The sequence below is a fragment of the Lagopus muta genome, chromosome Z, assembly GCF_023343835.1.
Source record: "Lagopus muta isolate bLagMut1 chromosome Z, bLagMut1 primary, whole genome shotgun sequence".
Lineage (NCBI taxonomy): Eukaryota > Metazoa > Chordata > Aves > Galliformes > Phasianidae > Lagopus > Lagopus muta.
Window position 1 is genome coordinate 14,473,084 of NC_064472.1, and position 23,708 is coordinate 14,496,791.

Genomic DNA, 23,708 nt, shown 5'->3' on the forward strand with positions numbered 1-23,708 from the left:
GAAGCCGTTCTAGAAGATCAGGAAGCTTGGCACAGGAAAATGTAGGTTATACCGCTCTGATACTGCTAAGCCATTCCTGCTGGAAAAGAAACGCTCATTTTGACAGAGAACCAAGTAGTATTTCCACCATCACTTTCCTCTGCGATTAGGAATGGCTTTGATAACTGTCTGAAAATTTTGAGGGAAGGCCTTGAAACTGTGTGTTTCTGAGTTGCTTTCACTGCTCTTACTTCTTAGTCAGTTCGTATAACAGATAATTATTTTGTCTGGGCCAATGTGACAATATCTAATCTCTCGCATGGAGAAGAAAGGATTTCATCTTATCTTTCTTCTGTGTGGATAGCATATATGATTAAGAAGAAGGGATTTGGGATTTGTAAGTGTGGAAAGTACATTCTGGAAATGAATTGTAGACAGGACAATCTTTTGTAAGAGAACACAGAAAAGAAAAACATAGTCCTGAAATTTTCAGTTAGCCTTAAATTATGCCCAGCAAATTCCGTATTTAGGTTTGTAATTGAGCATATCCAAGAATTGAAATGCTGATATACATTTCAAAATGCTTGTGCTTTTTGTCCTTTCCTCTAAACCACATCTGTGACTCCAGCATTTAGTGAAGAGTTTTGAGCTCTTGGTTATCTTCACTCACAAATATGCCAAAAGACCACTTTGTGATCAGTCAGCTTCAGACACCCTGCAGAATAACGTACATGCCAATTTTCCTGACTAGTCATCTCAGATATCTATAGCATTTCTGCTCTTGTGTAGATTTTCTTCATTGCTTCTTAGCTGCCATTGTATTTTCTTCTCCTTAAAACACAAAATCATCAATTTCTTGTCCTCTGATGTTTTTTGTGGGGTCATTAGCAAAAATTAACAACACATTTGTAGTTAGTAGCAGGTGTAGCGAGAAGGAAAAGTCAGTCATTCTATATATCAGCTGCAGGACTTGCAATATCAATGTATGTCTTCTCTTTTCCAAGCAGCCAAGCCACCAGTGCACAGTCTGGTTCTCTGTGAACCATGACTCTTCTTTTACCAGAGATGAGCTGCACCAAATACTGCTTGCTCAGAGTGATCACTTGTGACTTAGTTCTGGAGAATCAGTGAGGCTAGTTTGAAGCAACTTTTGTCCATAATATGCATTTGAGTTCATGTATTTAAGGAGGAAGTTCAGATAATGGAGACAGCAAGGCAACAATTTGTTATAGTTAGGAAGATAATAATTGAGAAAATTCTTAATTAGCTTTTGCTTGAACTTTCATTTTGTTATTACAAATGCAATTGTATTTTTTGTATGAATCATATGAGCTGTTTGTAATGCACTAACCAAATGAACCTCAGTTAATAAACTGGCATTGCATCAAGAAAAGTAGCTCAAGCAAATAAACACTAACATTAAAAAAGCATATCACATGAGCTATAATGAATCATTTTGTTCCCCAAAAATTCTGGTCTAGGTTATTTCCTTTCACTGTTACTGGAGAAGTGCTAAGAATTAACTATATAAGAGTAGCCTAAGAATGATGCTACACGTGGTAGAACCACAGACTATAGACAGAGGCGCTTTAGATTCTGAATCTGGAGGAAGTTTTGACGTTTAACAGGACAGTGTTTCTGCTTTACTTTCTCCCTGCTCATTACAGAAAAGTACTTCATCTGTAAAACGATAACAGCAGTGATTAATTTGCAGCAGAGCTTGAGAAAACTGTCACCCTGCTGGGGATTTTGAATCCTTGCTTATGCAGTGATAATCTTTTTCCTGATGCACAAGATGTGTTTTAAAAAAATATGAAAAATGTTTTACAAAGTAATTCCATGGAAGGGACACAGTACTGTTGTAAGATACGCTTATAATATTGCTGTGTCATAGGAAGAGCCACATGTTGTTTCTGTTCACTCCTGTATTTCAGTCTTAGTAAGTTGGTCAAGGAGATTTACCTTGGAGTTTCAAAGAATGCAATAGGAAACAATGACTGGGAATTTATCTTTTACATCAGCCTTGGCACTAAAGTAACGGCATGTGGCAGAACCCATTGGCACCGATTTTTAAAAAAGGCTCAGGGAAACACCTTCTAAGCAAGGAAAGTGAAATAAAATTGAAAGTATATGTAAATTGGTAAATGATCAGTTCCCACAGGAGAAACGTCTAAAGATATTTCCCTTATACAATCCTTAAAAAAAATAAATAGAGAAGAGCTTTTCTGCTTGAAAAGCTCCATGTTCGGACATGACGGAAATCCGTGCAATCCTGAATGGTGTCAAGAGAGTGAAAGAGAAGAATGTGAGCATGCAGCAGGCATCCAGGGACTCCTGGATTCCTTCTCATCTCCATGCAGACTCTCCAGTGCTGCACTGCTGTGATGATGGAGTGCAGTTGGATAGGGGAAAGGCAAAAAGATCCACCAAGACTGGAAAGTGTGTCCTTTGTGGGCTTTCCCTAATTCATACCCAGAAGATACTCAGGGAAACACACTGAAAGAGAATAAATATATTCTTTCTTTGGTTTGGGATTTTGTTTGTTTATTATTCCCCTAGCAATGTGCAGTCTTGGCTTTGGAGACAAGGCAGGAAATTTACAAGCAAGTGTGAACTCACTTGGATCAAGAGTTTATATTTGAATCCATATATGCCGTTTATTTCTTTGTAAGGACAAAATAACCACAACAATAACATGCCTGGCTGGCAAACCCTGTGTGTATCATGTTTCTTTTAAAAGGCACTTACTGCTTGCCACCTGTGCCTACAATAAGACAGAAAAAACTGTGTTGACATTTACTAAATTATAAATTTTAAACAACACTTACAAAGTAAAATGTCATTACACTCTTCGATTTTTTTTTTTCCTCTAAAGAACTGAAGCACAAGACCAAGTCTAAAGTAATAATTTGATTTTGAATAGGAAATTGCAAACATAGGGAAGTGAATGTGGGTAATAATCGTAAATGCTAACACTCCATTATTTGCTGGTAATGATCAAATAGTTAATACTCATAATTATTTCAATAAAAACACTTATGACAACTACAGTTGCTATTGTAGAGGATTTGATTCAAACCATATGTTTTAATCTACTTGTATATATCCTGGGTTGATCTTTGCTTGCAGTGAAGTGTTTTTCTGGAATATAGAAGTGGTTATTAAGGGAATGGAAATTATTAGTGGCTCAGAGCTTGGCAAGGAAAATAAATGGGTTTTTTTTCACATTCTTAGCATCCATTTTCAAGGATTTCTGCAACAAAAATGGTTGCAGAGGTGGAAGTCACTGATCTGACTGTTCTGCGCCACTTCAATCAATTTATTTCATGAGGTAAAGGAAATATAATTAATGTATTACAAGGAAAGTATATGACACTGGTGAAGAGTAAAAAAATAATAGGCTGGTATATATATAGACAACATAAATTATTTTCTAGCAGACTGTTTCATTCTCTGTTTTATTCTTCAGTGGGCTTGTAGTGGGTGGTTGTTCTTGCTAACTAGTGTAATTATCTTTGAGTGTAAATGCCTCATCTGTTTTAGGCAAAAATAACCCTCTTACCCAAGGCTGCCTCCACTTGGCTCCAAAGCTCAGCACTTCTTGCTGTGAAGATCTATTAAGCCACTTCACAGAAAAAATGCTTATATCTGATAAAATCCTCAAGTGATGAAATCAATGCAAGGTCAATATCTTACTATCTTTTCTTTCTGAATCCATAGCATTTGCACAGCATGATGCTGTAGACATTAATCAGAAAAGCCCCAACTATCCTGTGTTACCCATGGCACACATCTAGGGCCTTGCAAAATTAAATTGATGTCTTGGGTGGATTATGTCACACTTTGCAGAGATAGAAAAGCAGACTTTGCAGTTCATATTGAAAAATACTTGAAAATGCAGTCATTGTTCATAGCCAACTCAGGTTCACAAGAGGAAAGTCCTGTTTAATACACTTAATCTGCTTTTATGATATGGCTTACTCATATAGTTGACTAAGGAAAGCCTGTTGATGTAATTTTTTTGGATTTCAGCAAAGCTTTTAATACCACATTATCCTTCTGGGCAAAATGTCCAGCAAGCAGATAGACAAAAACATAATGTGGTGGGTGAACACTTGACTGATGGGTCCATGCTCAAGGAGTTGGTAAATTAGGCTGCAGCCAGCCACTAGAGGGGGTTCTGAAGGCTCCATTTTAGGGCCAGTTCTCTTCACTGTTTTCATAAATTATCTAAATATTAGACTTGGAGGTATAATAATGAAGTTTGTAGATAGGATTAAATTAGAAGTAGCTATTGAGTCTTTTGAGATTTGAGAGGCCTTGCAGAGAGATCCTGACAAATTGGGGGGCTGGACAGTTACAAACCATATGAAGTTCAACAAAATCAAGTGCCGGATCCTGCTCTCAAGATGTGGCAAGCCTGGATATGTGTGTAGAGCAGAGGATGAGAGGATGGAGAGCAGCCCTGTGGAAAGTAATTTTGGGATTATGGCTGACATCAATGTAAACTCAAATCAGAAGTGTCCCCTAGCAGCCAGAAGGGCCAATCAACACGGACATACAGCTAGTAGAGTGTGTCCAAAGGAGGGCTGCAAAGATGGTGGAGTGCCTAGAGGAGAAGACATGAGCAGCTGAGATCCCTGAGTTAGTTGGGCCCAGAGCAGAAGAGCTGAGAGGAGACCTGATGGCGGCTGCAACTCCTCACAGGGAGCGGAGGGCAGCACTGAGCTCTGCTCTCTGACACAATGGCAGGGCCCGAGGGAACGGCATGGAGCTGTGCGGGGGAGTGTGGGAGGGGGGTGGGCAAAAGTTCTTCATCAGAGAGTAGTGAGTGTGGAACAGGCTGCCCAGGACATTGATCACAGCCTTGAGCTGATGGAATTCAGTAAATGTTTGGACAGCATTCTCAGACTCGGATTTGATTTTGGGGTGGTCCTGTGTAGAGTCAGACGTTGGGCTTGGTAATCCTTGTGAGTCCCTTCCAACTTGGGATGTGCTGTGATTATGTGGGTCCTGGGGGATTCTTTGGCTCTCACGGCTGGACCTGTTCATCCTCCCGTTCCTGTGAAAGATAATTAATTAAGTAGAGTTATATATATTTCTACAGAAATACTTCAGTAATATTGCAGAACGTTACAGAAGGAGACTTCACATTAAAACAGATAGCAAATACCAAACTGGTTTGATATTTAATGTGCTTACCCCAAATATCTAGCTGCTCTTTTTCTATATAATGTTGCCAGTCCGTGTATACTGCTAGTTGTTTGAAGCAGGCTTTTCTCTGAGTTGCTTTTTGTTTGCTCCACCAGTCAAGAAGTGTATGTTTTTTTTACCATGAGGAGCACGCTTTACAGAATTTGGCCCACTGGTCATATTTACCCATGGTGCAATTTTGTGAATGTTTTGTTGAGATAAGTGCTTGACAGCTTCCAGTTAGTGTTCTGCAGGAGGTGAGGGATTCTTTCCAAAAACGCTGACCGCCTCAAAATAACTATATCTTCCTTACAGAAGCCTGAACCTGACTTATTATCTTATTCTAACAGAACAGCAGGCTTTACAGCCGGCTGCATCATTTTATCTTGATGGTAAACTTAAAGAGCAGTTCCAGTTACAGGAAAAACTGTGTAGGGATTATATCTTTCAGTGTTACTGTTTGTTCTGTGTTTTTCAACTTTGTAACAGAAGGCTTGATTGTAAGTTATTGTTAAACTCTGTTTTTCAGTTATGAGATCTTGTTACTGTTGAAATTAAACATGTTTTTTTCTCTCCATTTGTTTAGTTGGAAGTTCAGTTTTTCTTTAGGCTCTGTTTTGTTGTTGTTGTTGTTTGTTTGCTTTTTGTTTTTTGTTTTGTTTTTGCTCGGACAGATACCCGCTGCTAATGTCTTGCTACTTAATTCCATTATGTTCCTTTGAAACTCCTTAAGAAACACAAATTAGGACCATGGCAAAAGTTTTCCCTTCCCTGAGTTGTATATCTCAGCAACTTGCAAAGATGTGTGAAATATAATTAAGATCTCCAGTAATCCAATGATGCCTTGTATAGATAATCACTTTCGAGAAAGTGTTTTTTCCTAGTCATAGCTATCCCTTTAAAAACATAGTATTAGACTTAGGATGTGGTTCTTAACCTCCTTTAACAAAAGAAGAAAAAAAAAAAAAAAAAAAAAAATGGCTTACATGGATATTGCTTGTAGATTTAAGCAGAGATAGGCTCTTCTGTTGTTCTAGTTGCAAAAAGAAATCCCGTTGTGTAGTCAATTACATTTATGGAAAGCCACTATAATCATCAAACAGATAACATTTGTAAGAGCTGCAGATATTTATCTTTTACTAGAGTTAACTTGCTCTGGCTTCTTAAAAGGGTGGGGAAATCACACAGCATTTCCTCTGTGTTAGCATAAATTTTGATTACAGTATGATAGAAATATGACAATTTTGGAAAAATGCACATGAAGAAATTCTCCTTCTTTTAAATCAGGACAAAGCTTAGATCATAGGTAAGTATTAAAATATATAACTCCATTTTTGGGATGTCTGCAGCACATATGTGTCAGTTGGAGGAGCAGGGCTGGCCTAATCAAATCCTTGCAGATCACTGTGCAGGATGCCGAAGCTGTATTTCACTCAAATGGCATTTAGTTCAGTGCTAAAGTGCGAGTGAAATTTGTTTTATTAATTAAGCCTATTTATTGTTTTGTTGTTGTTTTATTAGTTAGGTGGCTCATTTGGAATTACGCATTTTTTGTTGCTGTTTTCTGGAGGAAATGTGCTTCAATTACCAGAGTTGTCTCTATCAGACATACCTGCTATCAATGTCAGTAGAAAGACAAGCCACAAAAACCTGAGCCCTTCAGATGAAGCGGGAGCACATTTGCAGAGAAGGAGGAGCTTCTGAAGATACACTTAACTTTTTAATAAGATACACTTATTTGTCCAATAGCAGACAAAATCCCTGAAACTCTAGGAAGAGTAATAGTTCTGTAAGAGAGGCATTGGTCTGAAGCAAGCTTTCAACATCTATCTGCACCACAGAAATTCTTTTGTTGATAAGAGAATCTTGATATGACAATTAATACATATATCCTAGTTAACATCAGTTGCCCATCTATATACTGAGAAGGCACTTTGAGAATAAATTCCTTAATTGGTTCAAATTGATCAGATATTATGGTGATGAAACTGCTGAAGTTGTGCAGTATTGCCTATCAACAGCATTGCATTTATTGTGCAGAGGAAAATGATAGAAAAAATGTATGTATTCTGACAGTAGTGTTGAAGCAGGCAGGCTGCCTCCTTGTTCAAGGCAGGAGAAGGCAGCTGTGTGTTTATCAGCGGATAGAGGACAGCACTAGCTAGCTGAGAAAGCACTGACATTACCCCCAGCACATTCTTGATTTCTGCATAAATCTGTGTACTTGGAGAAACACTACTTTTCTTCCTACAAGCAAGGATATGTACTATCATGAGTCCATAACTAATTGTTATCATGGGAAACTATGAAGTGCACACCCATGCGTTTATTTCTGAATAGAGCTTATGTTCATACATGTTCTTCAATCTATCTGTACACAGCATATATATATATTTCTTGCCCAATGTGCTGAAGTTGAAATAAAAAACTTTAATTTTAAAGATTTTGACAACATCAGCAACACCTGGAACACTTTGTGGGGCTGCAGAGATTCCGAGTGCCACTTGATGTTTCTTCTATTCATTGATGTATTCAGAGCATAGACACAACCAGTTGTGAAATTTTCCCTTTTCAAACTTCAGCTGTTACACACTGTGACCCTCCAGCCTTTCCCCTGCTGAATAATGTGATCCAAAAATAAAAATGGAAACGGAGCTTTTCAAAGAAGACAGCATTTTGTTTCAAATAATGAACCTATTTTTCCCTTTCACTTTTACACTGAAAAGGCTGAATTATCCTGTCTGAAGTTTTCTAAAACACTTTTTTCATGAGATGAACACCAAATTCAGAATATCTCCACTCTGATGAGTAAAGTGTGGAGAAGTTGTAAGTGGCACAGGCACCACGGTGGCAAGCAGTGACCACGGAGTCTCTGCTGGGATATGAAGAAGAGATGCTGCTGCATGTGGTTTCTACTGACCAGCAGCTGCCTGAGGAAGATGCTTGTACAAGCAGGTGTTTATATTAAATCTTTAATGTGTTACGTTTGACCTTTTTCAAGCTACCTGCTTTTTCATAGCTTTTAGATGTGCTGTTGAAGTCAGGCTGCTTGCTAACAAGCTGCATCAAAAAATCGTTAGGGTCAAGAGGCGTAATTGTTTCTGTTTGTCAGCAGAGCAGACAAAGGCCTTCTGTAAGTGTAACTTCACTACAGACCTTTTAGAGAAAATCTCTGTGACACAGGTTAAAATGTATTGATGAAATGTTATGGGAAAAGCTGCACTGTCACTGGCTGAGCTGCACATTTGCTTTAGACTGTGAATTTGGCACCGTTTTCTCAGACAAGAGAAGCACCGGCAGTAGAGTACAATACTTGGCTTCCTCCTTGTCTTCAAAACAGCCTAATCTGCCAAATTCTTACATGTAAAAAATACTGACTAGATTAATATAAATGTCAATTATAGCACTGTTCAGGACAGCAAGCAAACACTTGTTCTTGTCTGACATCTCTGTGTTGTGTGTGAGCACCTTTAGCACCAGCATGGCCTATCCTAAAAGAAGGGCTGAACTCCTTGTGTCACGTGAGCATGGATGGATCTTACTGATCTTTTAACTGTGAAGCCTTTTGTCATTTGTCAGCTTGATTCCTCTCTTTTTTTGTTTTTGGAACTTTTCTAATCTGATGAAATGATGAAGATTGTACATGTTATTGATCTAATTAGATTATGATGGATGCACTGATATAGCCTTAGAATTTTGAGGATGAGATGGCTATAGACAGATGGAGTATTAATGGGAATTGGAGAAGCGACATTCCTCTAATTGCTTTGCTGCTTGTTCTCTTGTATTTCCTTAAATTACAACTTAAACACAGAGTTCTCATGTCAAACTGAAGTCTTTTATCAGTTGTTATGAAATTAACCACTAATGTTGAATGTGAAATCAGCAAATTAAGTATCTCAAGAATCTGACTAATGTGCACTACCGCGCTTTCCTGGTCTGAGTAATTTACTAATGGATAAAGGATATTACTAAAAGCATGTGAGAATAAGTACTGTTTTATAAAAGTTTTACTCTTTTGCTCTTAAAGAAAATTAAGAATTAGCTACGCCAAATTGCCCAATTGCAGGTGGAAGATAGTTCAAGCTACAAAGATGTTAATGATCTTAGAGATTATCTTTCTAAATGTAACATCAATATATCAAATTTAAAAGAATATTTTTATGTGTTTCATCCCTCAGAAGAAAAAAAAACAGTTTGTCTATCTGCTTATTTGTGTTTTTGACGTTAACTTAATATCTTCTAAGTTCTATATGGGCTGTCTAAAACAGTTTTCTTTTCATGGATCTCTAAGTAGATAAATTCCTGGCTTAAATTCTATGAAATTATATATGAGTATCCTGATATTTGTCATTTTAGAGTTGTAATTGTAGAGCCATGGGCACAATGGGAGTCTCTAATTGACTGCATTTTTCTTTCACTTTGTAAAATACCTTACTGAAGAAGACAGGAGAATGCTTGCACTTCAAAACGTATGGTGTGGTACATGTGAAGATATTCTAGGCGTCATATTAAATCTCTTTGCCAAATTTGACATGAAGAAAATCTGTAATAAAAAGTCTATCTAAATAACTCAGAGAAACTTATTTGTGTTTTCCACAAAAAATTCTTCTATTTAAAAAGGTTGTAAAACTTGTTTCAAATTTCTTTATTCTCTTTTGTTGTCATTTTTTTTTAACCATTACTCTGAACTTTCCTCATGCTGTGCTTAGCCCAAAGGTTTCCTGTGTTCCAGCTTTTTAGGATACTTAACCCATGTAAATACGTTAGGACAGTTCTAAACCATTAAAAACAAAAGGAGATGGTGTTCAAAGTTCAAATGTGGCTTTTATCATCAATGTGAATCATGTCACAATTTAGATGCTTAAAATAGTTTGCTGTTCATAAAACACAGTAAAATAGACCAAATGAAATCTCTTGAGAAGAGGCAGAAATATATACTGGGGATTTCATTTTTGTGCTGTGGAAGGTTTCTTACAGGAATGGTCTAGTTTTTTTCCATCTGGATATTTCAATTTTTATTTTAAATTATTGTTGATGTTCTCAAAATGTTGATTGTTGAAGACTGTGAAAAGAAATCCTTTGTTTTTCATTTTGTCTTTAAAAATGAAATGCTGTGGGAAATTAAAGGACATCTTCAACTTTCCGCAGTCCTAACAAGCTTCTAGAACAGGGTTTGATCACAGCCATTTCGCTAAACAGGATTCAGATTCTCACCTCCTGTGAATAAGTGGGCTTGTTCACTCTAGAGAAGAGAAGGCGCCAGGGAGACCTTATTACAGTCTTCCAGAACTTGAAGGGAGCTTATAAACAGGAGGGAGGCCAACTTTTTACATGGTCTTGTAGGAATAGGACAAAGGTGAGTGGTTTTAAACTAAAAAGAGGGGAGATTAGGTTTGATTGAGTGGGGCCCAGGGCAGCCTGATCTGGTAGATGGCCGCTCTGACTGCAGCAGGGGGTTGGAACAAGCTTTAAGGTCCTTTCATGCAGATGGCAGCGGGATGGTGGCTGCAGGTATCATGTAGTGTTAAAGGACAGGTGGCAGGAGAGCTAAACACAGAGGGAAAAAGCCTGCAGGTACAGCTGATTTCATGGTTTTCCACTGTGTGTATAGTTACAGAATTAATGTTGGTTGGGTCTAATCTACTTATATTTCTACTTCTAATGCTAATTATTGCATCTGATATTGCTTTTGGAGTAAAAATGCTGAAAATACAGTTATTGAGATAAACACTACACAGCCAATATTTAAAGTGCATCAGGCTGCCCAAAGAAGCTATGGATGCCACATCCTTTGAGGTGCTCAAGGCCAGGCTGGATGCAGCCCAGGGCAGCCTGGTTGATCCACATGGTCCTTAAGATTCTTTCCTACTGAAACCACTCTGTCATTCTATGATAAAGGTGGTACAAGAGTAACAGTCTCAAGTCCATTTGGTTTTTCACAGAGGTTTCCTTTTTCTGTGAGTTTACAGAAGAGTTCAAAGACACTATGTCTGAGGCAGTGTTGTGTTACTGAGCAGGTGGATTGGAAACAGTGCAGAATCCAGGCAGTTGCAGCATCGGTATCTCCTCTTCTTCCTAGTAGTTGTGCTACATCCTCAGAAACTGTTGGAAATAATAAAGTCGCTAGTCAGGTTCAGGGAGTTCTTGGCTTCTTTTCTGCTTTTGGTATGAAGTGTCATTCCAATTACAGTTCTTTAAAAAGGGGAAAAAAGAAACAGCAGGAAAAAAAGAAAAAAAAAAAGAACATTTCAGGACAAGGATGGGCAGCACTTGTAGTCTCCTGGAAGTGCCTTCTGCAGTCAGATTTCTTCAGCTGAGGAGATTTAACCTTCCCCAGGACCCACAGCTATGTCCGAGAATACACGCTCTTGGCAACAACCTCTGCTGTCTGATGTAGCTGGAGAAATGAAAATAACTGTTCTGAGGGAAAAGATTTCAGACCTAAAACATTTTAGCAATAGTTATCTAATGTTGTTAATGTTGTTAGTGTTGTTCATTTTTAGTTATTTTGGGTGGTTAGAGAATTGGAGGGTTTGGGGATTTTTTATTTTTATTTTTTTTACTTTCCTCACAAAAATCAGCAGCTGGACAGTTTGACCACAAAAATAATAAGGACATAGTGAAGTTTGTGAAATCTGCTTTCACTTGTGGAATCTGTGTTCTTTGTCTGCCTTTTTGAATTGTGTGGAAAAAATTCAGTCACTAAAATCAATTTTCAGTCTTTGTTTTATACTCTTTCAGATGTTTGATTTATTTTCCAATTTTTATTCATTTAGCAAAGTTTTGCAGCTAGTTGCTTAAATCGTAATAAAGGACAGGTTTCTTATTTTACTGGTTTTCACATTTTCTTACAGTAGGAATAAAGGTGATACTTATTAAATACTGAGCTGTCCTGATAGATTATGATTCAGTGATACAAAACACAAACTTGATTTATCGACTACTAGAATGGAATATTAATAAACTCCTGTGTATGTTAGTATTCAAGTCAGTACTGATCTTTGAGGAAGGAGTGGATGAAAATATCTGTTACTTTGTTGTTGTTGTTGTTTTAACTTCAGGTGCTATTCATCTCTCTGAAAGCATGAAGTACAGAGATTTTCTTTGTAGGGGGGGCCTGTATAACTATTCAGATTTTATGAGCTCTGAGTTTGCGGAGATCAAAAATTCCTGTCGAGTAACATCTTGGCAGTTTCACTTACCTACCATTTATAATTTGCAAGAATACTTCAGCTTTTCTGAAACTGAGAGGTGTGTTTATACAGCAGCATGCAAAAGAAGCAGCGTTATGGTACATCCCATAACATCATGGAGTTTGCAAAACTGTGCTCCATCACATATTCCCTTCACAGAGGTCTCTTTTGAAAAACTGTTCAATGCTGCATGGAAGTGGAGAAGAAAGCTGGATGACGGTGGATGAGATTAAGGCTTAAGCACATAGTGGACCATGTTTAGAGAACATAGCAAGCAGGTCAAGGGGTGAGATTATTTCTGTCTGTTCAGCAGTGGTATCTTGTGTACTGTGTGGGACTTTGCTGCAGAAAACTGCTGACACACCACAATCCAATGGATGCAGGATTGCAGCACTGGGCATGCAAGAAGCTGAAGAAATGGAGCTTGTTTAACCTGAAGAAGGGGAGTGTGATTTCAGTTTCCTACATATTAATGTATTAACAGCAAGGGTGGTTGTGTGTCAAATGGAGCCAGTTTCTTCTTGGAGGTACATATAAAAGGGCAAAGTAAGTTATCACAAGCTGCCAAAACAATCATCCACTAGGACGTAAGGAGAAGATTTTCCCTTTTCACTGGGGTAGGTTTTGCTAGAGGTGCTGCAGAATCTCTGTCTTTAGAGTCTATCACCATGGACTGAACAAGGGCCTTGGCAGCCTGTGCTACCTTTGTCATTGGCCTTTACAGCTGGCCTTGCTTTGAAGCTGAACTTGCTTTGAAGTTATCTAAACTGCCAGAAAGGCTTCCAGTTTAAATTATTTCATGATTCTGTGATGCCAGTTAGGAGGTTGTGGGTAGTGAAAGGTACATATGCAGACACCCACATTTTTTTCCCTCCAAAGAGGGAGTTGTATGTAGATAGGTCCACACATGTTGCAATACTCTTTTGTAAGGGTTAATTAAAATTACATCACCTAATTCTTATTAAATTCAAAAGTGGGAACAGCATGTCCAATTTCTGAATGAAAAACATGCAGAGTTTACTGATTCTTATTCCATTAGTATTTAAATACTGCTGGGAGCAAAGTTTTAGAAGTGTTCTGTATTGCAGTTTATAGCCCTATTAAAATAATTTATTAATCTCTGTCAAAACATTCAGATTTCAGAAGATTAAATATGGCTTTTAGGCCCTTATTTCTTCTATAAGGAGCTGAGAACCCTTTGTACCCAGCAACACTTGAAATTAAAGGCTCTTCCTGGATTTAGTAAAGCCCTTTTGGGGGACATTTGCCAGAACTGTTTATTGATTAAGGGGGGCTGTGCTGAAGGATGCCATTTCTGCCAGATCCATGGCATTAACTGGCCACTGAGCAAAACCTGGAATTGCAAAAGATATAGATATGGGAATACAAGAAAAATTTTAAAAAGTGAACTGAGTATAAAATTTTCTGGAAGAGAATGAATGAAAGAGGCCAGTCCTTTTATGTGAATATGCATGCAAAATGGGTGCTAGCAAAATGCATTTTAGGTTTTTCTTTTGTGGAAATAAATAAGATTTATAACAACTAGATACATCTATCATAAAACAACATGGCAACAGGGCAGACAATGCTTACAGTTGGTAAAGGTCCAAAGTTGTGTGTGTGAGCTCTATACGTACCACTGTCATCCATAGAATTCAGTAGAAATCCTTTCCCATGCTTCTAAAATGTATTTATGCTTTGAGTTAAATTGGCTCCATAAATAAGCAAATATGGTTCACATGTAGGTGTTGTTAAGTTTCTCAGCAGGCTGAATGTGATCTGACCTTTTTATCTGGTACACAGCAGCAGATATGTCAGCTTCTGCAAGCTGGACAACCTTGTTTGTATTTCAAACAGCTATTCGGGAACTTTGTTAAGATGACTCTCTAAAAAGTAGATAAATGCCACTCTGAAAACAAATCATTGCCTGTGTCCATCAGGCTCTTTATGCCTTGATAGGATCTTATGAACACAACTGGAATCTGTGTACAGAATTGTCATGGAAATTTGAGATGTTTGTTTCTGTGTCATATTAATGAGTGCTAGATCTCTGCCTGTCATAACTAATTTTTGATTTATGACATTCATCCTGGATGTGTTAAACTGTTCCATATGTGAACAGGACTTAGAGTTCTCACAATTATGGCCTTTCCTTCTTGATGAGTGGGACCATTTTTTGCTGTCAGAAGTACTAGAGTTTAAAATAATGTTTTTCAGATTTGTTTTCTTTTGTGAACACTAGTAAGAGCTTCCAGGGAGACCCTAAGATTTATTGTTGGAAACAGTCTTGATGGGTTTAGAGATGTGGAACTATCATTTTCCTAGTCTTGCTGCCAAATGTTCAAGAAGCCTCTTTCCAAATGGTGACAGACCTGCAGTGAATCAGCACAATTTCGTACATTGTTCTTCAAATAACTATCTTCTAGATTCATTTTGAACTGTGTGAAACTCTTTGGAATAAGACTTCAGATACTTTAGTGCAGACATGTCCATCCCACGGACAGTGGACTGCATGCAGCCGAGGACAGCTAGTAATTAGCCCTGCCTCCTACTCCACATCCTCATGGCTCTTCCCCACCAAACAGCTCAGCCTTATAAACACATGCCCATCACTCAGCAACTACCCAAACATCAACCCAATACAATTCCTCTTCACTCACTGAGGCCCAAAGGTTGCACACCCATGCTTTAGTGTACGGAAGAAGATTAAGAAGAAATGAACATTGGCCACCAGATAGAAACAGAAACAAGTGTGTGTTCATACATGTAAACTATACGTTCATGTTCACCTGAGTAATTTTATCTGCACATGAATATAGGGAGAGCAAATAAAATAATTTTTAGTATTAAGGTTGGAGTTGAGAATAAACTGGACGGCAGAGTGTGGTCGGAGTAGATTAAAAATGCTTAACAGAGACCTGAAATATAAAGGAAAAAGATAAGAATACCAACACAAAGAAAACAAACTTATGGAAGCTTTAAAAATGCCTGGAAATAGAAAAACAGCATAGTGCTGGTGTATCAGGAGAGGCAAAACCTACAGGAATGTATTTGCATTTTTTCGAAAAATAATTTGGTGTTGTCAGATGTTACCATTTTCTGTTCCTTTGCAGCAACAAGGAGGAAGTTATCTTGGGACTTTGAATGTGCAGTCATTTCCTATGGTGAAACCTTGCTTTTGAAAAGCCTCATAAATTCTCACTACATTTCCAAATTCTGTTGTTTCATACAAAGTTGAATTTCTGTATCTCATATCATTAAACTGAAAAATCACAGCCTGCTTAGTTAGCAAATAAGCAACTATTCTATGTGGTTCATAATGCATTATAATTAAATATGCTACTCATTTGCTCCACGATGTTTGCAAGGTTTTTTTTTATTTAGCATAAAGCTTTCTCATTTGTTGTGCACATTTATTGGCAAGTTGATAACTTGGTCTGCTTTTTTTGTTCCACGGTGACCTACTACAGTGTTTGTCTGTGTTAGGTAGCATGAATTTGTTCTTCAGTCTATGCAAGCCTAGACAGTTTTAACAACTTGGTAGAAAATATCTGTTATGCACAGGTATGTGAAAGAAAGCCAATCTGACTCAGGGATCAAAGGAAAGCAAAAGAAATCACTTTCCAGAGTCTTGGAAAGAGAACTGAATACGTTTGCAAAGATATGCTCTCATTTTGGAGAAGACTCAGAGGTTTTTTTCTCTCTGTTTTAGTGTGTATACAAATTAATAGAAGTGGAGTGAGAAGGTGTTTTTAACTTGCAGTCTTCCTTTCCCTGCTGAAAAGCCTCGTTCTCAGACCAGGCTAAATATCCCTCCCTAATTAGTAGCAGATGCAGCAGTACGTGCACAAGCATGTGTCAAGAGGACGTTTGGAAATCATAGCAGAAGGTATGGTGCCAGATAGGAAAGAAACATGTGAGCTGAAGTGGGGAGTTGTTAGGAGAGTTCAACAGTTGTTTTGTAAAGATAGCAAAGCAAAGGGGACAGCTGCTACTCATTTTTAGGTGAGACTGCAAATCAAGCACATGACCCCTGACTCTCTTCAGCACAGGTCTTCATCTATTATTTACATGTGTCAGAACTGCATAGGAGTTAAAATTGATCATCAAAAATCTGTTTAGAACGTTTATGTATTCTTCCTTCTCTCCCTAAGTCCATCAGCCTTTCAGTAGCGTAATGTGCACATTTCCATTTTCTTTTTTTTTTCTTTTGCTATCACATTGCTGTGTAAAGGGGCCATATCAACTGTGAAAGATACTAATTGACTGAACACCAAGGCAGTCAGCAAAACTGCCTCCAGCAAAGAATGTAAAGTGGCAGATATAAAACAAAAATATTTTTTTATATCACTGCTTTTAGCAATACTGCTACTGTATTATTTTTATCACTTGTAATTATATTAAAATACAGCAGTGGTATATGTAAGTTGAAATTGTTGTTGGACACCTAAATATGCTAGCATGAGTCCCAACATACTTATCCCATAAATTTCAAATGCATCCCAATGCTAAATCTCTAAAGCCTTTTTTAAAAATAATATTATACCACTGATAAATATTTCATGCTACATTGCAAAGTTTCTGTCGATCTTACTCAACAGTACTACTGGAATCTTTTATGGAATCTTTTATCTACCTGATAGATTGGGATTTAGAAATACTGAAGCTTTCAGTGCATTTCTACTCCAAAATATTTAAATTTTATAATCTTAAAATGAGATTAAAAGTGTGTTTTTGTGGATCAAGGGTGAACATGGTAGTGCAGACCCTTGGGTGGGCCACAACAGCACAACCAAGTGAGTACGAGGTGATTGTATGGTAAGTAGCATCAAGCAGTACTGAAGCGTTATGAAAAATCCTGCATTGCCTTATTGTCCGTTGATGTGTCTGATTTTACTGTCTCCTGCATACAATGTGGTAGTTTCTCCTCTCAGGGTTACCTAGCAGAGCAGTGCTGTAGCAGAGCAGTGCCTTTGGCGTTCTGTATTTCCAGCTAGCAAGTTAGCATTGTGCTCCATAGCACACTTCAGGGCACACCTCCTGACACAGTTCTTCTACCTATCCCATTCTGAAATGCTCTGTGCAAGAAGGATGCTTCCAGGACACCTAGCGTTGCATTTCCCCAAAACCACTGACACAATTCTTGTTGTTAGGAATGTAGGAATGAAGTTGGCAGCTCTGCTACTTGCAATGGCAAGCATTGTCAGAAACACATCAGTTCTCTTTTCCTTTGGGAAGATCGTAACTGTTGCCATATGGGCCCTACTTTCCCCATTGTTTTTCTGCATAATCAACAGAGAGGAGGAAGACTTCACCAGGGCAAGGAAAACTTCAGCTGCGGCCTAGAAAATCCACAGAACCCTCTGTGAGGGTTTCAAAATAATGCCATAGGAAAACGTAGCAGCCCTCATTGTGCTGGCAGTTCTCTCCAGCACTGTTACTCAAGGCAATTTTTAGGTAAGTCAGAGTGCTCATCTGTAGACACTAGCTGAAACAAACTGATCAGCATTTGATCACAAGGAGTCACAAGGAGTATTTTTAATTCTGAAATGCAGAAGGTGATTAATGAGGCCTTTTTTTTTCCTTTTTTTTCTTTTTGCCCAAAATACTTCTCAGAAGCTCAGTGAAATGACCTCAGTTCAGAGAAAAATGTGGCTTTGATGTTAAGTGGAATATTGTAACAGAAAGGAACTTCATCTGAAAACTTGCAATCTGTACTTTCTCCGAACATGATATTTCTTTTTTTTTCAGTGTTATCAAGCTCATCAGGATATTTTCTATCTAATATTTATATTCCTATATAGGCTTTAGTTTTTAACCTCACTGCAGAACGTGGCTGCAGAATCTGCCCTGTACCCTGCTGAAATTACTGCCCATAACTATTGCTTTACCTGCAGTCATCTTAAATGAATAATGAAGAATCAGTAAAATGTTTCGCAAATCTATTTTACTATTGTGAAGTTGGTGTTTTCTTGTGGGAATGTGCAATCTAGAGAGCTTTATACTTACAGATATCATTGACAACCTGGAGGCAGTCCCAGAGTGGAGGGGGCCGCTGTGCTGGTTGGAGGGTGGGAGCATGCAGTGTTTAGGTAGGAGCTGGAAGTAATTGGGTCTGTTTTCCATTACCTACAGGAGCTTTTATGGACACACCTGTTTCTTGTCAGAAGTATATGCAAAAAAGCAAGGGAGTGGCTGCAGGATCTGTTGCACCAGAGGGCCAGTGTTGTTTGCTTCTCCACATTTCCAAGCTTTCCAATGATAGAATGACTATAAGAAGCATGGCTTGAATTTGCCTAACTCTTTCTGCTTAAATGTTCTCAGTTGGTTCTGATTCACCAGGGAGTTATATTTCACTGTGTCTGTGACAGCATGCTCAGACTTTGATACTCCTGTGAGAATTCTCAACTTTATGTGTGTGTGTGCTCAGTAGAAATGTGTTTGCACTTGGGAACTAAAATTTCCAAAGCCTCTGACATCACACTTTGCCTAGGCTCTCTTAGCACCAAGCACTGACAGACCTGCTCATGTTGCCCACAAGGCAAGTCTGAGCACAGTTTGTCCCAGGGCTGCAGAGGTGAAGCCGAGTTTCTCTCAGCGGCTACAGCCAGCTGCTGTGGGCTGGGAGGGGGCCAAGGCCTGGAGCAGGGAGCAGGAAGCCTGCCGCTTGTGCGCAATCCGTGACACCCGCGCTGGTGCCAAGACTGCCTGGAGGAGGATATAGGCTCAGGTTTAGGGGGACAGGAGCTGAACCAGGGGAAAGGGATACGGGCAAGGGTTGAATTGTTGAGTTCGTGCTGTTGTGTATGCTAGACCTGAAATTATCTCGGTGGCCCAGTAGATGCCTATCTACTCTACTGACCTACTGTGGAATGGGATCCATCTCTGTGCACAGCCTCTGCCTGTTCAGGTAACACTGTGCAAATGTTGCCTAAAGGTGCCCTGACGTTGCATAACACCAGGTATATAAGGCAGGTCCGGAGCTCACATGCAGCTGATGGCAAGAAACTTGCAGCCTTTCATCCAGGGGCATGCTGCAGCGCAGGGCCAGGGGTGATGTAAATGCAGTCTCCATGAACTCTGTCATACCAGTTTAGATTGAAAGGAAGAGAAAGAAACTGAAGCAATGAAAGAAAAGAAGAATATTGTCTGAATGGTAAAAGTGGAACTGCTCAGATCCCTTGAAGGTGATCCCTTGATAAGGGCAAAAAGATGGAAGCAAATAAGGCTCGGTTTCTAATGCTGAAACACAAAGGTTCACTACAGCAAAAAAAAGCTCCATATAAGCTCTGCAGCCTGTTTTCCTCCCATGGAGGCCTGCTGCCTCGTACTGGATAGATGCAGATCTCACTGGCAAAGTACGTGACCAAGTCAGCTATTGAGTGCCAGCAAATAGGCCTTTCCCATCCAGGCAGTATTGCTGGAGCTGGCATTCAGTCAGGTTGGCTCATATTTATTACATATTTTCTTCCTCTATACATACATCCTTTTTTTACTGGGCACTAGAGCTGCAGAAAGAGAACGTGAATCTTGACTGAGATTAATCTAGAACTGTACAAGAAGTACACCACAAGATGCAGCAAATCAGCATTTTAAGACAGTAGAAAAGGAACATTTTGTTTCTTTTCTTTTCTCAGTTTAATCTGAAAGGGCCAGTACTACATATTGCAAAGAGGTCCCAAGGGTGCCTTAGCTAGGTACACCCTGTCCAGCATGAGTAAGTGTGGTAGAGCCAGTCCCACCCTCTGTTAGTTTCAAAATTAAGTTGTATCTTTTCAGTGCAAGTGATAGGACTTAAATTGCTCCAGAGGCTGTGATTTTGACATTTTTAATTCATATCCCAGTTTTCTAAAAAGCTGTTGAAATGCTACTGTCTATTCAGTGTATCTTTGATGTGAACTTAAAACATGGTTTTCATAGAAGAAATTGCCATTGTCTGTGTCAACAAAAGGTTTCTCACCAGGATGCCTGTGACAAGAAGTAAATCCATTTATAAATTGTAACAAATGGCTAATGCATTATACAAAGCTTTTAGAAAAGATGACAAGCAGTCATGGCAGCAGTTTGATGCGAGCTTTGTTGTAGTTTGGGGACTTAATACTTGTCATTGGTAAGACTTATAGAGTGTGTTTGGTATGTTACTGTGGCAGTCCTGTAACGTGCTTCGGTAGTGCTCAAGGTCACATAATGAAGCTGTAATTCTTACAAGCTTTTGGACTTCAACAGAATTCACATAAATGTTTACCAGAATGTTCTTTCTGACCCGTTAGGTGATCAGGTTCTGTTGTCAATAGCAAAAGCTCAGTGTTCCCTATGGAACAGGCAGCACAGTTGTCAGCTGAGCCCTATTTTATTCTACTTCAGGATGCTTCTGTGGATCCCTTAGCAAATCATTTTATTTTTATGTATTTATTTAATTATTTGTTAAACTATAGGAAACAGTATCCCTCCTGTTATCACACAAAGGTTAGCTGGGTCCTTGTGTCTCAAACAGAAAATAAAGCCATGTCACTGTGCTGTGTTTGGATCTGCCACCGTGCTGCTCAGCACCCTGTTTCACATCCTGCCTTCACCCCACAGGAGCAAAGCAGCTCAGAATGGCTCAACTTGGAACTGCCACAAAGAAGGGTGGGATGACAGGGGGAAGGAACAAAAATACGTGCAGGGGGAAGGCACCTTGGGAAAGGAGAAATGTAGGCAGGAAACTAACTCATCAGTGGTAGCAAAGATCTCAGGAAGGGAAAGAGCAGGCATGAAAGGGCAAAAAAAGAAGGAAATACCAGATGCAGAAGGATTTCTGTCACTAGTTTCAGTAATAAAATCTGTGATCCTCAAGTGCTCTGATGAAACATGAAAGGGAATTTGTTCTCTGCTCTTATCAAAACTTGCATTCTCTTTTTGCAAAGCACACTTTAAAATCCTAACAGTACCTTTCTTTTTTTTTTTAATTCTTTTTGTTGTTTGACTTTTTCTTTCCTAGGCATCTAGCACCAAGTGTGCTGTGTTTGCATTGCAGTGTATGAAAGTTGATTGTGCTCTTGGAATCAATTATTCTACTCATCACACTGGCTGCAGGATACCATGTATTTGATTTCTCAGAGTTTGGAATGAGAGGTGTCTTTGGCTCTTCTCATGGCTTACAGGTGTGCAAGGGTCACCATTGCCTTCTGCTGATCATTCTTGTTCTGCTTGCAAACCGATCATGCTTTTAGTGACTTATTCCAACAGTGTATGCGTTATCTGTCTTATTTTTGCGGTGTAGAAGTCACACAGAGAGTTAATGCTGCATGAACTGCTCCATGAAATTTACAAGGGAGGAAAAAAAGACTGTAATGTGCAGGTCACAGCAGGAGGTCTCTCAACAAATAAATCTTTTTCTATCTGTCCCAGGCTACAATCTCAGCAGCAAAGTACATGGCATAAGTTCAGGAATATTCTGTTCTTCTAGTTCTTCAAGGCACTGTTGCCTTTCTCAGCTATGCCTGGGAAGCAAGCTAAAAGCCACCATAAATGCTGTATATATTTTGGTAACTGAGAAATAAATAGAGTTCTGTATGCAAGATTAGATGTATCTGTTCTCTTGGTACTAGACAAGTACATAATTAAGTTGCCTGAACTTTACTGGTTTGGTGTATCTCCCCCTGTGGCATTCAGCCCTTCTCTTCAAAAAGAAATAAACGGTTGATGTGATTTAGACCATCCATGCTTGGCAATGATCCCAAAGTGGTGTTTACATAGCTTTGTGCAGGTGAGCCTGAGAGGGTGTCATTTAAGAAGGCCTACGGTCATGTTCAAGGAAGAGGGCAGAACTTTGCAGTAAACCATGAAATTAGTGCTATTCTTGCTATACTCTTCTTTCTGAACTTTTTGTATATATATACATATATATATATATATAACAGATAACTCAGATTTCCTTGCAGCATTAAAACACAAAGGCTATTCCAAAAGTAGTGCCTCCTATCTTATTATGTTGGCCCATGTTGTTAGTGGCAGATGTTGGTGGAATGGCAGTAGAGGATGAACATCCCAACCAATATTTCATTGCATGTTGTAGCTGCGTGACAGATGGCAGCAGAGGGGCAGTCTGACAGAACAGCATCTGATATGGAAGTGTGTGTGTAGCAGAGGTGCATCATCAAATTCCTCCGTGTGGAAAAAGTGGCACCCACTGACATTCATCAATGCTAGCTGAACATTTATGGAGAGCAAACAGTGGATGTCAGCACAGTGAGGCATTACTTTTGGAGTGACATACCTACGATAGCAATTACTGGCTTAGAGCTGTGAACTGGCTTGAGCTCACCGAGTGTGCTTTGATTAAAAGTAGAACAAAAAGCTTGTGTCATATTTGTGTTACATAACAAGACTTGGGAAGTTTGAGTATGTCACTTATTGACGTAAGGTGGCAAAACTGAGTTGATAAAGTGTTATTATTTAATTTGTAGCAGAAAAATGATTTTAAAACACAGTTTTTTGATAATCATGTTAATCTTGCTTGCAGGCTTCTTTTCCAAACAGCAACAGCTGTACCACAAAAGATCTAAAATTCTTTCAACTTATCTCCTGCATCTTAAATGATTGTCTACCAAATATGCAGTGAATAGCAAAGAAACAGAGCAAACACTGGCTATCTTGCCTTCCTCCAGAGATGTTTATGTTTAGGCCTGGGTGAAAGGTTCTATCTTATACCTGCATCCATGATATCTGCTTAGGCTCTTGCCTTGTGCACTGCAGTGGTTTCAGCCTTGGTGGTCAGCTCCACTGCAGAACCCACACAGTGCCACTCAGCAAGGGCAGTGCAACTCTGATGCTGCCAAATGTGACAACAGCTGCATGAAAACATTTCCAGGCTTTCTGCATTGACAATGGTTAGTGACTCTGGTTTATCTTCTGCAAGGTAGCATTTGAAATACTGCTCTCTTCCTTTAAGCGCTTTGAAGTTCCTGTATGTCAGAAGCAACTGATACTTTAATCTGCTCTCAGTTAGCACCAGTTTGAAAAGGGCTTGGCACTTTTATGAGAAAAAGGATCCCAATTTGAGCTCAAAATATTTGCTGTGTGATTTCTAAAAGAAGAAAACTTGAAAAAACATGTTTGATTTATTGTCTGGTGAGAGGTAGCAGACACTTTCTGGGCCAGGTGTAGATTAATCTGTCAGCATTTTGCCACTGTCATGGGAATTTCCAACATGTGCCACCACGTTATGTGCCTGCACATGAAAGAGTTGATGCCTGGTTTGGTTTCCCAGCTCAGGTAACAGCATGAACATTTGCCGAAAGACTGAGACCTACACTGACATACAGCAGCATGAAATAAGCAGTCATTTTAACAAAAGTG

At 38.9% G+C, this 23,708-nt stretch overlaps 1 protein-coding gene across 5 annotated transcripts in view; it reads left to right on the forward strand.

Moving 5' to 3' along the window:
* The window catches only part of GHR (growth hormone receptor), a 996,322-nt gene that overhangs the window by 938,104 nt on the left and 34,510 nt on the right, over nucleotides 1-23,708 (forward strand). Inside the window, exon 2 of one of the 5 annotated variants that reach the window (XM_048930905.1) lies at nucleotides 3,214-3,310. The exons of the other annotated variants lie outside the window; for them this stretch is intronic. The gene's annotated coding sequence lies outside the window, so the exon portion shown is untranslated. The remainder of the gene's footprint in view (nucleotides 1-3,213; nucleotides 3,311-23,708) is intronic. 5 annotated transcript variants of the gene reach the window in all.